This window comes from Brassica napus, chromosome C2 (genome assembly GCF_020379485.1).
Source record: "Brassica napus cultivar Da-Ae chromosome C2, Da-Ae, whole genome shotgun sequence".
In the NCBI taxonomy this organism is placed as follows: Eukaryota; Viridiplantae; Streptophyta; class Magnoliopsida; order Brassicales; family Brassicaceae; genus Brassica; species Brassica napus.
Window position 1 is genome coordinate 50,009,326 of NC_063445.1, and position 13,721 is coordinate 50,023,046.

The 13,721-nt window shown below is 36.5% G+C and overlaps 1 non-coding gene across 1 annotated transcript; it reads left to right on the forward strand.

Moving 5' to 3' along the window:
* Positions 1 to 262: 262 nt before the first annotated feature.
* On the forward strand, positions 263 to 369 carry LOC125582553. Its single transcript, XR_007320010.1, has one exon. It is a non-coding gene; the product is annotated as a small nucleolar RNA R71 (small nucleolar RNA).
* Positions 370 to 13,721: the final 13,352 nt, after the last annotated feature.

Consider the following 13,721-nt stretch of genomic DNA (forward strand, 5'->3'; position numbering starts at 1 on the left):
TTGCTTAGCTTGGTTGAAAAGAAGCAAATCCATCTTCTCTTGCAAGGACTTGATCTCTTTCTTTGTCTGCTGATCATCACTTCTGTTGACCCTATCATGCTTCTCACTGTAGACCGAGTCACTCCTAACCATGTTCTCTACTAGTTCCTCTGCCTCTTCCTCGGTTCTCCCCAAGAAGAAACCATTGCTAGCAGTGTCAAGCCTGTTTCTGCACTGTGGTAGAGCTCCTCTGTAGAAGGTGCTAAGCAAACTTTCCTTGCTGAAACCATGATGAGGGCATTGAGACCAATAGCCCTTGAACCTCTCCCATGCTTCACTGAAACTCTCTAGACCTTTCTGTTGAAACCCAGAGATTTCGTTCCTGATCTTAGATGTCCTTGAAGTAGAGAAGAACTTGTCTAGGAAGGCTCTCTTACACTCTTCCCAAGTGGTGATAGTGTCACTTGGAAGAGTCTTCTCCCATTGGTGTGCCTTGTCTCCCAAAGAGAAAGGGAACAGCTTCAACTTGAAGGCATCTTCAGAAACACCATTTGTCTTAGACAAGCCACAATACTTATCAAACTTGTACAAGTGATCAAAAGGGTCTTCAGCAGCAAGACCATGATACTTGTTGTTCTCTATGGTGTTGAGCAGCCCTGACTTGATCTCGAAGTTGTTGTTCTCCACTGGTGGTGCTCTGATTCCTAACCTATGACCATTAATGTGAGGTTGATCATAGGCTCCAATGGCGCGAGCTTGTCGCGGTGGATGTTGTGGCTGGCGATGTGGTCGAAGGTGATCAGCTATTGGATCAATGCCTCCTTGGGCATCACCAGCTTGAGGCAGATTCTCCATATCAAACCTCAACCTTTGCAAATGAGCTTGTTGCTCTACTTCTCTTCTTTGTCTTGCAATCTCCCTCTCAAGTGCTCTAATGTCTTCAACTCTTGGAACTAGGTTTGTTGGACCTATGCTCCTTGTGTTCATACACCTGAAATCCCAAGGGAGAAAAAAGAAAGAAAGGCAATAACACAATTAAACAAAAATTGACTTAGTCTCAAGCAAATGACTAAATCTCAATGTCACAATCAACTTAGAATTTGGCAACGGCGCCAATTTGATGATAGGAGTTTCAAGGCTCCTAATCAAATGTTGTAGAATAAAGGATGTCAAACCAGTTCTAAGTGATTCTAAAGCAAAGGGAATGCAAGACCATGCTTAATCTAAGTGTTATCAATTGGTGAGATGATTTTTGAACTAGAATGATACTAAAATGCAATAAAGGACAAAGCTTTCTTTCTTATTAGATAAGAGAACTCATGGGCTAAAGGAATTGACCTTGGGTGATCAAGTTTCAATCTAAAGATGTTAACTTTCAACCAATCTATCTACCTTAGACCTAGACACCATCCTAAACAAACTCTATCTCTAGATGAATGTTCATTTACTAATATAACTCAAGCATCAAATCTCTTTGGTTGAATGTTATCTAAGTAATCATTAATCTCAAGTCTACTAGTCATCTTAACACCTTTAACAACAAATCTCTTTGGTAAATAATGTTAAAAGCTTAGGAGAGTTGATTCAGGCATTTCATCAAACACCTTTCAGGCATGAAATGCCTAGAGCTCAACTTTAGAGAGGCCAACTCTAGAGTTGCATTAAAAGCACTCTACTAGCAAGGAACAAGATAGATTTATACTAAAACACCTTAGATCTAGCTTAATCACCCTTAGTCTCCCTAACCCATGAATCCAAAGATGACTACTCACTACTCTTCATGATGAGCCCAAGAATCAATGATGATTTGGTGCTAATCATGATTAGTGATCCCAATAATCAAACAATCACAAGAGAAAATGATCAAGATAAGATCTTTCACCTAAAAGTTCTTTTTGATTAGATAGAGAAAACAAGATGATCCCCCAACTTTGGGATTACAAGAGTATTTATATCTCTTTGGTAAACCTAATGGTTTCCATTAAAAAGTCTAAAAAGCCCTTAAAAACATTAAAATTTGACTTAGGATAAATATCGACTCGGGTTGGAGCGACTGGGCATACCCCGCGTCACACCACCCGCGTCGGATGGTTGTCGATCTTCTCCGTCATGCGCACGGGTAGTGGAACCCGCGGCCTTCGTCCCGCGTCAGACCGTCAAAGCTGCTCTCTCGTCATGCGCGCGGGTAGTCGATCCCGCGTGGCTCCGTCCCGCGTGACTCCTCGGTTCCTTCTCTTCGTGACGCGGGTTGAGACGATCGACACCAACCCGCGTCATCTTCCCCGCGCTGGATTTTCGATGATTCTTCTAGCTCGTGCAAGCGGGTACTCGACCCCGCGTGATCCAAGCCCCGTTGGAGTTCTTCATTCTGTTCTTCTCGACGCCTCGACGCGGGAAAGAGAACCCGTGTTGGCTCAACCCGAGTTGTGCTCGCTTGAACTCGAACTAACATCATTTTTCGTCTCTTCTTGAGCCATAATGCTTTTAAACACTTCCAATTACTCCATAGGACACTCCACTACCTGATTAGGACATATGAATGCAATATGGATTCTAAAGATGCTAAATTCCTAATCTATATGATCATTATGTGTGAAATGAGGACTTAAAACAATGCAAATATGCAAGATATCACGGATCCAAATGACCGAACTTTTTCCGGATATTTTCCGGCTCCTACATTTACTATCCGAACCGAACCGAATCCGAAACTATCTGAACCGAACCGAACCGAAAATAGGTCAAGTACTTAATGGATCCTCTAGCCTCTATCTGAACTACCCGAAACCCGAAATACCCGAACCGAACCGAACCGATACCCGAAATGCCCAGGCCTACATGACTTGAATATTCTACATTCAAATTATAGGTATGGCGAAGCTATACATTTCTTTCATGCAAGAGTATGTAAGAGTAGTAGAGTACTAACTACTAGCAGTTGAGATTTCGAATTACGAATAAAGATCCTTTTGGGCTTGTAAATTCTTCAATTTCCTCAATCATTGACTTTATGAGGACTCGTATGAATTGAAAACATTTGTTGATTTGTGAATTATTCTCATTAATTTAAGTTCATACTAAAAATGGGAATAAAAGACTTGTGAATCGGAATGAAAAGTCATGATGATAGCAACTAGCAGATGTGGGGATGTGCACGTTCGAAATCGGCCTCCTTTGCCTCCATCAAGAAAGGTAAACTAGGCTCTAACTCATTTATTTAACCTCCCAATTGATTGGTGTGATTTGAGTATTAGTCAGTAGTCACTACTACCCAATATATTTTTCAACTGTACTTAATGCTCTTTCCGTTCCACAAAAATAGATTTTTTTAGTATTTTTACACATATTAAGAAGACACATTAAACTACCATAATAAATGTATCATTTTCTGTAATTTTCGATTTTCAATAACTTTTAACCAATATTAATTCAATAAAATCAATTAATTTTCTTGAAATTTATGATTTTTTCATAGAAAACAAAAAAATATATCTTTCTGAAACAAACTTTTTTCTAAAAAATATCATTAAAGAACGGAATGAGTATTTACTAATATTTGTCCACTTCACAGAGCCACAGCCACAGTGCCGTGTATACTATCTCTAATTCATTTACTTAACCTCCATTAAGAAAAGTAAACTATCTCTAATTCATTTGTTTAACCTCCCAAGTGATTAGTGTAATTGAGTATTAGTTAGCAGTCACTGTCCAGCACATTTTCAATTGTATTTTGACTACTAGGGGTATAAGTATAACCCGCGCAAGCGCGGAGCCGGATAAGTTATTGATCGTTGTGTAGTTTTGTGTACGGGATTTTGTCGTTTATTTTTTTCCACTTTTGTTTTTCCGTGTTGTATATAATGGTGATGAACATAACATTTGGAAGTCACGCAGTTTGATTAAGTTGATATAAGAATGACCGGCGAATTCATATGCATTATTTTCGTAATGATTTGATCGACCATTAGCGTTATTAGCGCTTTCATGTCAAAAGATAAAGTTTATGAAGTTGTTTAGTATTTACTTAGGTAGTTGTTAGTATATAAAACAAATAGTGTAAGGAACAAAATATAAAATTTGAATTCAAAAAATTAAACAATTTATCGAACAATAAATTAAATTATTTATTCATTTTACCTAAATTAATTTCAAAAATATAGAACTGTAATAAACTATTTTTTAAAAAGAATTAATAACTCTAGAAAAATTTATAAAATTATACGGTTGCAAAATTATTTGTTTTTAGAGTTTTACTCGACTTTGTTAAAAATAGTTTATGGTGGACAAAAAAAATGTCAGAAATAGGTAAACCAAAAAAATACACCATTGACAAATCTTGTATGAGTTAGAACCCGTCGACGTTTCATTAATAATCCAAAATAGAAATAAAATCTCCGAACAGAAAAAACATGCAAGGGAAAAAATATCCAAAGTTTATGATGGAAAACAAAGATAATAGCAGTTTTTAAAAATGCATAGAAAAGTCGTTGACGGGCTGATAGGAATATAATATATATTTCCAATCACTCACGGCAGCGCTTGCGGTTTTTCTGAGCGTCTGAAATCTCTGGAGGATATGCTGCAGCACATTCCTCATCGACCTTGTCTCCCAAAACAGACGGGTCCGATGATGCTGCCAATCCTACGTCACCTTCACTGCTTGGAAGAATGTTATCACTGTGCTCCTGAAATACATGAACGTGATGACAAGTAAAATTAGACAACCTTGCCATGGTTCTCTATGATGGTATCTTCAGTGATGGTGGAGAGAGTGATGGTACGGTGATTGCTATTAATGGCTTCCATCAATTTGAGAGCTCTCCATGTTTTGGGCTGGATCTTAGCAAGTAGCTATGAATACATCAAACACTATGTTGCTGGCATGAGATTTGAACCGACCTAGAGATCCTGCAACAACATAGACGGTGAGGTTCTTGAGTATATTGAGCTCCACCAAGCCAGACACACTCGTTTTCAACACCTTGTTCCCTATCTCTCTTCTAATTACTGCCATGTCCCTCGATGCAGTTCACCGCAGCAGGTTTGTTAATGTCGGAGAAGAAGTTATCTGACCAATAAATTTCAAGTTTTTAAGTCTCAAGATGACACTAAGCTAAAATGCATTGTTTTAAAATCAAACCAATAACATACAAAATGAACTCACCAGAGATTACGATCACATCCATGTCAGGGGAATCATCGCTGAGGAACTCAATAACATTATGCACACCTTTGGTTACCATGTCCATCCCCATTGCACCACACCGGTATTACAACTGAACCATACATAGCCATTTTTTCCCTGCCAATGTACAGTGAACAGTTTGTAGCCTCGTAAATCTAATTGACATGCATCCACAAAATCATTATTTCATCAGCAAAAGTTTCAATCTTGAGCCGAACCACACCACAAACATAAAAAAATTTACATCTTGGTGGTACCTGTTGAAAATGACAGCCGACGTTTCGAAGTGATCTGGATTCTCCTAGGAAGGCTTAAGTTCCATAGCACGTTGGCACGACAAAAACCGGACAATAGGCTCTCTAGTTGTACCGTCCTTCAGCTCCGCCTGAGACGTACCCAGCCTTGCAGCCTTTGTTAGTCCTAGCAACCAAATAACTTTCCGTCATAGCCCATCAGAACAGAGTTTACATCATATTAGTTAATCGGACAACTTCAAAACGATCAATCAACTTTCACGATCGACCCCCTATCGTAGCGATGGATGGTAGTGATTCACACGAACTGGGATAGAACCATGGATCTCGGAATTCTGCCCAGAGAAACATACGCTTAAAGTATTAAAACTGATAGCTTGAATATTGATTAAACATATATGGTATATAGTATTCCATAGAAAGTCAAATTGTCAATACCTTTTCCTGGGTACTATGTTCTAGGCGGAGAAAGGTGGCGGGGACAACGACCGATTAAGCAACAACAACACTGGAGGTTAACATCTTCGAAAGTTGGCTAAAAGCTGCGACAGTTCAATTTAGGAGTAATTTAATAAGAGATATGGGTCTCAAGGTTTGTTTGAGCAATTATATATACTGAGACGGATTGATTCAGAGGTGAAACGGTACCATAACTGATCGTTGGAGATATAGAGAGGTGAAGATGAAAAGTTTCAGAATTTTTTTTGATAAGCTAAAAGGGTAACGCTTCGGTTTATCGGTGGAGACAGAGTACTATAAAAATCTTAGATACATACAAAAGAGATTTAGCCCACTTATAAGTTTTATTGGGCCAGAATGCGGATTTTACTAAATAGGTTTCGATGATCAAAGTTACACGTGAGTATTGAAACATTACAGTTATGTGTGGGATCCACTATAAGAAATCCTTTATAAATATATATTAGTTTCGGTAATCCAAGTACAAAGTATCCTTTAGTTTAGTGGTATAAATGTTAGTGTTTATAACATAGTAACCCGGGTTCGAACCATAGACTTGACATTTTTTCACACTTTTTAAAAGTGGGGTCCACTTATCTGTTGACGTGTCGCATCAGGAGTGATGAAACTGGCTCATTATAATGTTGATTTTCTAATATTTGTCCATCTGACAGACCCACAGTGCATTATCGCAGCATCGATAAGACCACCATCAATGGGGTGCTTAACAACTTAAAAAAAAATGAAAAAGGGAAAGCATCGACGTTTAAACAAGCACAATAAGCACCGTATCTTAGAGGAACGTGGCGTGCTGCCATTGAGCAGCTTTTTTTTTTCTCAAACACTTTTTTTTCTTCGGAAACACTGTTTTTATGACCAAAATAATACCCAAATATGAAAATGACCTAACTAGCACCAATTGTTTTTTCTGAAAATGACCAAAATGACACTTAAATACTGTTTTTATGACTAAAATGACATCCAAATATAAAAATGACCTAACTAGCACCATTTTTTAAAAAAAATGACCAAAATGACACCAAAAGATGAAAAAGAAAAAATCTATGTTTCTATTTTAGAATTTATGTTTAAATGTTTCTTTTTTATGTTTTATTTAATAAATAAAATGCATCTTTCAAAAATTAATATTTTAATTTTTTTTTAAGAACTCCAAAATAAGAACTTCCCATTGGAGCACGAAAATGTTCAGGATATTTAGCGCTGCATCTTAAATCACTTTTACAACTTAAAATTATTAGAAAAAGAATAAACACCTCTATTTGGGGTTTTGGGTCAACGGTGCTCTAAGCTGTGGTCACTATTTTACCATATGTGCATAAAATAATGCCAAGAATAGTATGTTCTGTTACACCAATCTGAATACAATAAAAGGGCCATCGTAGTCTGTGGTTAAATTTAAAGACTCTCCAGAATGAAAACCAAAAGATAATAAACCAAGGGAATTCAATTCATCTACGTTTGTAAAAACTTTATTGCTCTTTATTATTGAAATTTTGTGTTCGTTCAATCGTTTTTTTTCTTCTTAAATTGATGATTTTTTTTTGAAAGTAGCTTTTTATTTTTCGACATAAACAAAATTTTTGTCACTGTTATTAGAGTGAGAATCAGGAAAGATCTCGGCCATATATCTATCTGTTGGGAATGTCCTAAAATCATTTGTACTTACTCTTGTTTAAGTCGTAAATCGAGGTTCGACAATCGATCGTATAAAATTAGGTGGTTATAATGTTTTGCTAGAAACCGCTTATAATCTATAGATTGAGAATCTATTACTAATTTTATATGATCCTACAGGGTCACACACCTAAGCAAATTGAATCAATAATATATATTGGAATTATGGGAATGAAATATCATAATGTATATATATATGTGTTTTATATGATATAACGATATATGTATACATAATCTCTTTCACGTCACATTGTCTACATGGGCTTGGCCCACATTCCTAATTAAGAGAATTAGATTAATGACATTTGTTATAAAACGTGAGACGTGAACATAACAAAAGGTTGAGACAAAACCCTATAAATCCAAGAGAGCCACAAAAGAGTTTGTCAAGGTTTTGACATCTTATCTCGACGGCACTAGCATCCCGTTCTGATCCAGTTTGTGTGTGTGTGGATACCGGTGGAGACACGACGTTTGGAATGCTTAAAATCTCGACTTGGTTTATTCATCTTTCCACTGCGAATAACCAAATATATTCGGAACCCTAAAATCTATATTCATTTCAGGATTTGCATGAGATCTAGGCAAACTAAATTCATAAGTTAATTTATAAATCGTTATAAACCGGTATGAATTCCAACAGTGGTATCAGAGTCTACTTGTTTAATACTGAAATTGTTATTGTTTGAACTTGATATGTTAGCTTGTTAATAGAAACCCTAATTTGATTATGGTATATTACGGTATAATGATATTGATTTATAACTAGAACCGGCATGTCAAGTTAAACAATTAGAACATCTGAACGTCCATATGAGACACACGCTTTGGTTGAAGTGCCTTTAAAACTAATGGGCTTATGTTCAGAATAAGATTATACGAACATTGTGATTACTGTAATCAATTAGCTTTAACATGCTTTTGTCTCGTAGTGGTTTTATGCATGTCTCGAATGTGCAAGATGCATAAATTATATTTAGCACATGTATATAGTAATAACACTAGTAAAAAAAACTCAAATAGCAACGAAGTTGCTACGGTACAATCGTAGCTAGCAATAGAAAAGCTACGGATTTGCTACGTTTTAGCTACGAAAACATAAATGTAGCAAATCGTAACAAAATCGTAGCTAATTTGCTACGAATGTGCTACGTACAAAAATCGTAGCTAGTGGTTGCTACGATTTTGCTACGAAAAATAACGTAGCAATTTACTACGTTTCACTAACGTGTCATTTCGTGTTTAACCTAGCTACGAATTGTTTCGATTCTATCGTAAGTTTAGTTTTAATTTATTTTAAAAAAGAAAACGTAGCTACGGTTACCAAAATCGTAGCAAATTCGTAGCAACCCACCGAAAGAAACGTTCCATCATCCATCATCCATCGTGCGCAAGTGTCGGGAGAAAAATACAAAACGTAATAAGCCACGAGACCTTTTCGTAGCAAAGATCGTGGTTTTTTTCTGAATGCAACGTCCCCTCGGTCCGACAATGTGCAGGCAAAATAATTCAAGATATTTTGAGCAAGCTACGAAAATTTTTTTTCTAATCAAAATATAAACTTTATCTAAACCTTTTATATAAAACCTAATTATTTTCTAATCAAAATCTAAACTTTATCTAAACCTTTTATATAAAACCTAATTATTTTCTAATCAAAATCTAAACCCTATTTATAAACGCAATTAAACCTATATTTTTTTATCAAAACGTAAACCTTACCTATAAACCCTATCTAAACCCTAATTAACCCCTAAATTTCTAAACCTTCGATACCCTCCAAATCCCTCTAAATTTCTAAACCCAAAATTAATTCCCTCTAAAATTCTAAACCCAAATTCAATTCCCTCTAAAAATTTAAGCCCAAACCCATTTTCTATACTTAGACAAAATATCCCTAATTTCCTAAAGACAAACCTTTCTTCTCTCTCTCCCGTGTCTCAACTCTTCGAGCTCTCATCTCTCTCGATCTCTCTAATCCCTCGATCTCATCTCTCTCTTGATCTCTCTAATCCCTCAATCTCTCTTATAGCTCTCTCGTTCTCTCTCAATCTCTCGTCTTCCATGCCTAATTCCTCCGCAAACGCATCCAACGACCGTCGTCGTTCTCGCCCTCCAGGCTTGAATCTTGAAGGTAAGGTCTCGATTTCTCTGTTAATTGATTAGGGTTTCAATTTAGGATTCTCTTTCGGTTTTGATTTGGGTTTCAAATTAGGGTTTAGGTTTGGGATTCGCTTTCAATTTGGGTTGCGGTTTCAGTTAGAGTTTGTATTGCAATTTCGGGTTTCAAATTAGGGTTTCGATTTAGGTTTCAAATAAGGGTTTCGATTTGGGTTTAGGTTGGGTTTCAAATAAGGGTTTCGATTTGGGATTCGCTTTCAATTTGTTCTGCGGTTTAAATTTGGGTTTCTATTTGGGTTTTGAATTGGGTTTCGTTTTGGGGTTTGGTGTTGCTGTTGGTTTCGAGTAGGGTTTTGATTTAGTGTTTTATTTTCGGTTACAAGTTAGGCTTTTCAGTTTTTCAATCTTAACGCTTCTTCTGTTTCTCTTTCTGCAGATGTAAGAAACGTGAGACCGCAAATGAGAGCCGCTTCAATGCCTCCTGGTAGGACTCCTGCTTCAATGCCTCCTGGTAGGACTCCTGCTTCTTCTCAACCAACAAGACCTCCTGGAGTGGTCGGCTCTTCAACTTCATCTACGGCTCCTCCTCCTCCTCCTCCTCCAACCTATGCGACGAGAACAGAAGAGGTGCTGCTACGTGCTCCAACCCGAATTAATCAGCCACACCTCCATCCTGATAAGATCAATGGAGCATTGTGGTAAGTAAATGGGTGTTGCTACAAATCTCGTGTTATAACATAGCAAAACGTAGCAACTTGCCACGTTTCTCTTTCGTAGCAAGGTCGTATCAATTTGCTACGATTTTGCTACGATACAAAAATGGCTACGATCGTATAGCTACGAAAACAGAAACGTGGCTTTTCGTAGCAAAATCTCCATATAGCCACAAAAATTCCCCTATAGCCACGATTATATGTCGTTGCTATTTCAGTTTTTTTTAACTAGTGTAATCGATTGCTTGTCTAAATTAATATATATATTTAAGATATTATATCAAAGAGTTGATATAGATTCGGTTAAATCGTTTAACCCGTTTTGATAAATTTAGTTATAATTCTAATTTGATTAGAACTAAATACTAAGATTATCTAATTAATAATTTTAATTAGATTAAATTAATTTAATTATTTATAGTTCAATTAAAATACATATAAGATATGTATTAGTTATATTTATATTTTATATTAGATATAAAATTTAAATATAAATTAAAATTGAATTAAAATTTGTTCCTCAATTAATTTCAAGTATTTTTGATGTCTACCCAATCTTATCAACTATCAAGACTCGTTTCATTGTAAGATGGACTTGCCAAAGCAAGGTGTGTGCAATTACATGAGTGAGGTGGATGGTAACGGTTACCATGTGAAACAAAATTGGTTTACTTGACTAGGCCATCAAAACAGTTTTGGGCTTAGAGACATAGGTTGGATAAGATATAGGATGTCGTCTGACAACCAAGAATTATATTGGATATAATTAGCAAAGTGTTGCTTACCTAAATAGCTTTATATTTGGGCGATGAACCAAAGCTCACTCGGATTTTAGTGAAATATGGATCTTGGATTATTATATTCATTTGAGGAAAATGTTTTGAATATAATATGAGTTTTCTTAATTGTTGAGATTTCTCTAATTCCTGAACATCATATTAATATTTGCTATTCTTCTATTCCAGCAATGTTAACTCCTCACAACCCATTTTAATTCCAATATGCCCTTAAGAAGGACAAATTGAATGGATCAAATTTCCTCCAATGGTATCGAAACCCGAGAATTGTTCTCGAACAAGAGTTTAAACCCTACTTGGAAGATCTGAAAAAGAAAAAGACTTTTGAAACATCGTCTAGGGGTATTTATGTTATAGAAGTAAATGTTACTACTTTTGGTTCTACTTCATGGGTATTGGATACCGGCTGTGGTGCTCATATTTGTACGAATATGAATGGTCTAAGCAACAATAGAATTTTGGAGAAAGGTCAAGTGGACCTACGAGTGGGAAATGGAGCAAGAGTGGCTGCATTAGCCGTGGGAACATTTTACTTGTCTTTACCTTCAGGCTTGGTTTTAGAACTTAAGAATTGCTACTATGTAGCTGCTATAAGTAGGAATATTATTTCCATTCATTGTTTGGATTTGGAAGGAATTCAGTTTTCGATCAAAAACAAGTGTTATTCCTTTGATCGTAATGATATCTTTTATGGTAGCGGTTCATTAGAGAATGGATTTTATATTCTAGACCAAAGCGTGCATGTCTATAATATCAGTACCAAGACCTTCAAGTCTAACGACACGAATCAGACTTTTCTTTGGCATTGTCGTTTGGGCCACATAAATGAGAAACGCATTCAAAAGCTTCATAGTGATGGACTTTTGAGCTCATTTGATTATGAATCATATGAAAAATGTGAATCTTGTTTATTGGGTAAAATGACTAAGGCTCCTTTTACTGGACACAGTGAAAGAGCCAAAGACTTGTTGGAACTTATACATACCGATGTATGTGGACCAATGAGTATACATGCTAGAGGAAACTATCAGTACTTCATTACATTTACTGACGACTTCAGTAGATATGGTTATGTTTATCTAATGAAACATAAGTCTGAATCTTTTGAAAACTTCAAAGAATTTCAGAATGAAGTACAAAATCAGCTTGACAAGAAAGTAAAAGCTCTTCGATCTGATCGAGGTGGAGAATATTTGAGTCAAGCGTTTAATGATCATCTGAGAGAATGTGGAATTGTTTCACAACTCACTCCTCCAGGAACACCACAATGGAATGTGTGTCCGAAAGGATAAATCGAACTTTATTAGATATGGTTCGATCTATGATGAGTCATGCAGATCTTCCACCATCCTTTTGGGGATATGCTCTAGAAACGTATGCATTTACGATGAATAGATGTCCATCAAAATCAGTTGAAATGACTCCATATGAGATGTGGACTGGAAATGTTCTAAATTTGTCTTTTCTGAAAATTTGGGGTTCGGATGCTTATGTCAAACATATGTTTACAGATAAGCTTGGACCAAAATCTGATAAATGCTTTTTTTTTGGTTATCCCAAAGAAACCAAAGGTTATTACTTTTACAACTCCACTGAGAACAAAGTGTTTGTTGCTCGTAGTGGCGTTTTTCTTGAGAGAAAGTTTCTTTCTAAGAAGAACAGTGGGAGTAAAGTACAACTCGAAGAAGTTCGAGAGACACAGGAAAATGTTTCATCCTCTCACGAAGATGATCAATTAGATCTACGAAGAGTCGTAGAATCTACACCAGTGGAACCTGAGGTACGTCCGAAAGGACACGTCACGAACCTGTTAGATATGGGGTTTGGGTGACAGATAATCATGATCTATTGATAATAGAGAGTGATGAACCTACGTCCTTTGAGGAAGCTATGATGGGCCCAGACTCCGATAAATGGCGAGAAGCCGCAGAATCCGAAATTGACTCTATGTCAGTAAACAAAGTGTGGACTTTGGTTGATTTACCTGATGGTGTTAAAACCATTGAGTGTAAATGAATTTTTAAGAAGAAAACTGACGTGGATGGTAATATACGGATATACAAAGTTAGATTGGTGGCTAAAGGTTACAAACAAATTCATGGTATTGACTATGATGAAACCTATTCACCAGTTGCAATGCTTAAGTCTATTCAGATTCTCCTAGCAATTGTCGCTCATTATGGCTATGAGATTTGGCAAATGGATGTGAAAACAGCTTTCCTTAATGGAAATCTCGAAGAGAATGTGTACATGACACAACCTGAAGGTTTAACAGTCCCTGGAAGTACTGGGAAAGTATGCAAGCTTCAACGTTCCATTTATGGTTTGAAGCAAGCATCTCGGAGCTGGAATCTTCGTTTTAATGAGGTTATCAAAGAGTTTGATTTCATTAGAAATGAAGAAGAACCTTGCGTTTACAAGAAGACTAGTGGGAGCGCAGTTGTTTTCTTAGTGTTGTATGTAGATGACATACTTCTCATTGGAAATGACGTTTTTATGCTTAATTCTGTAAAGACTT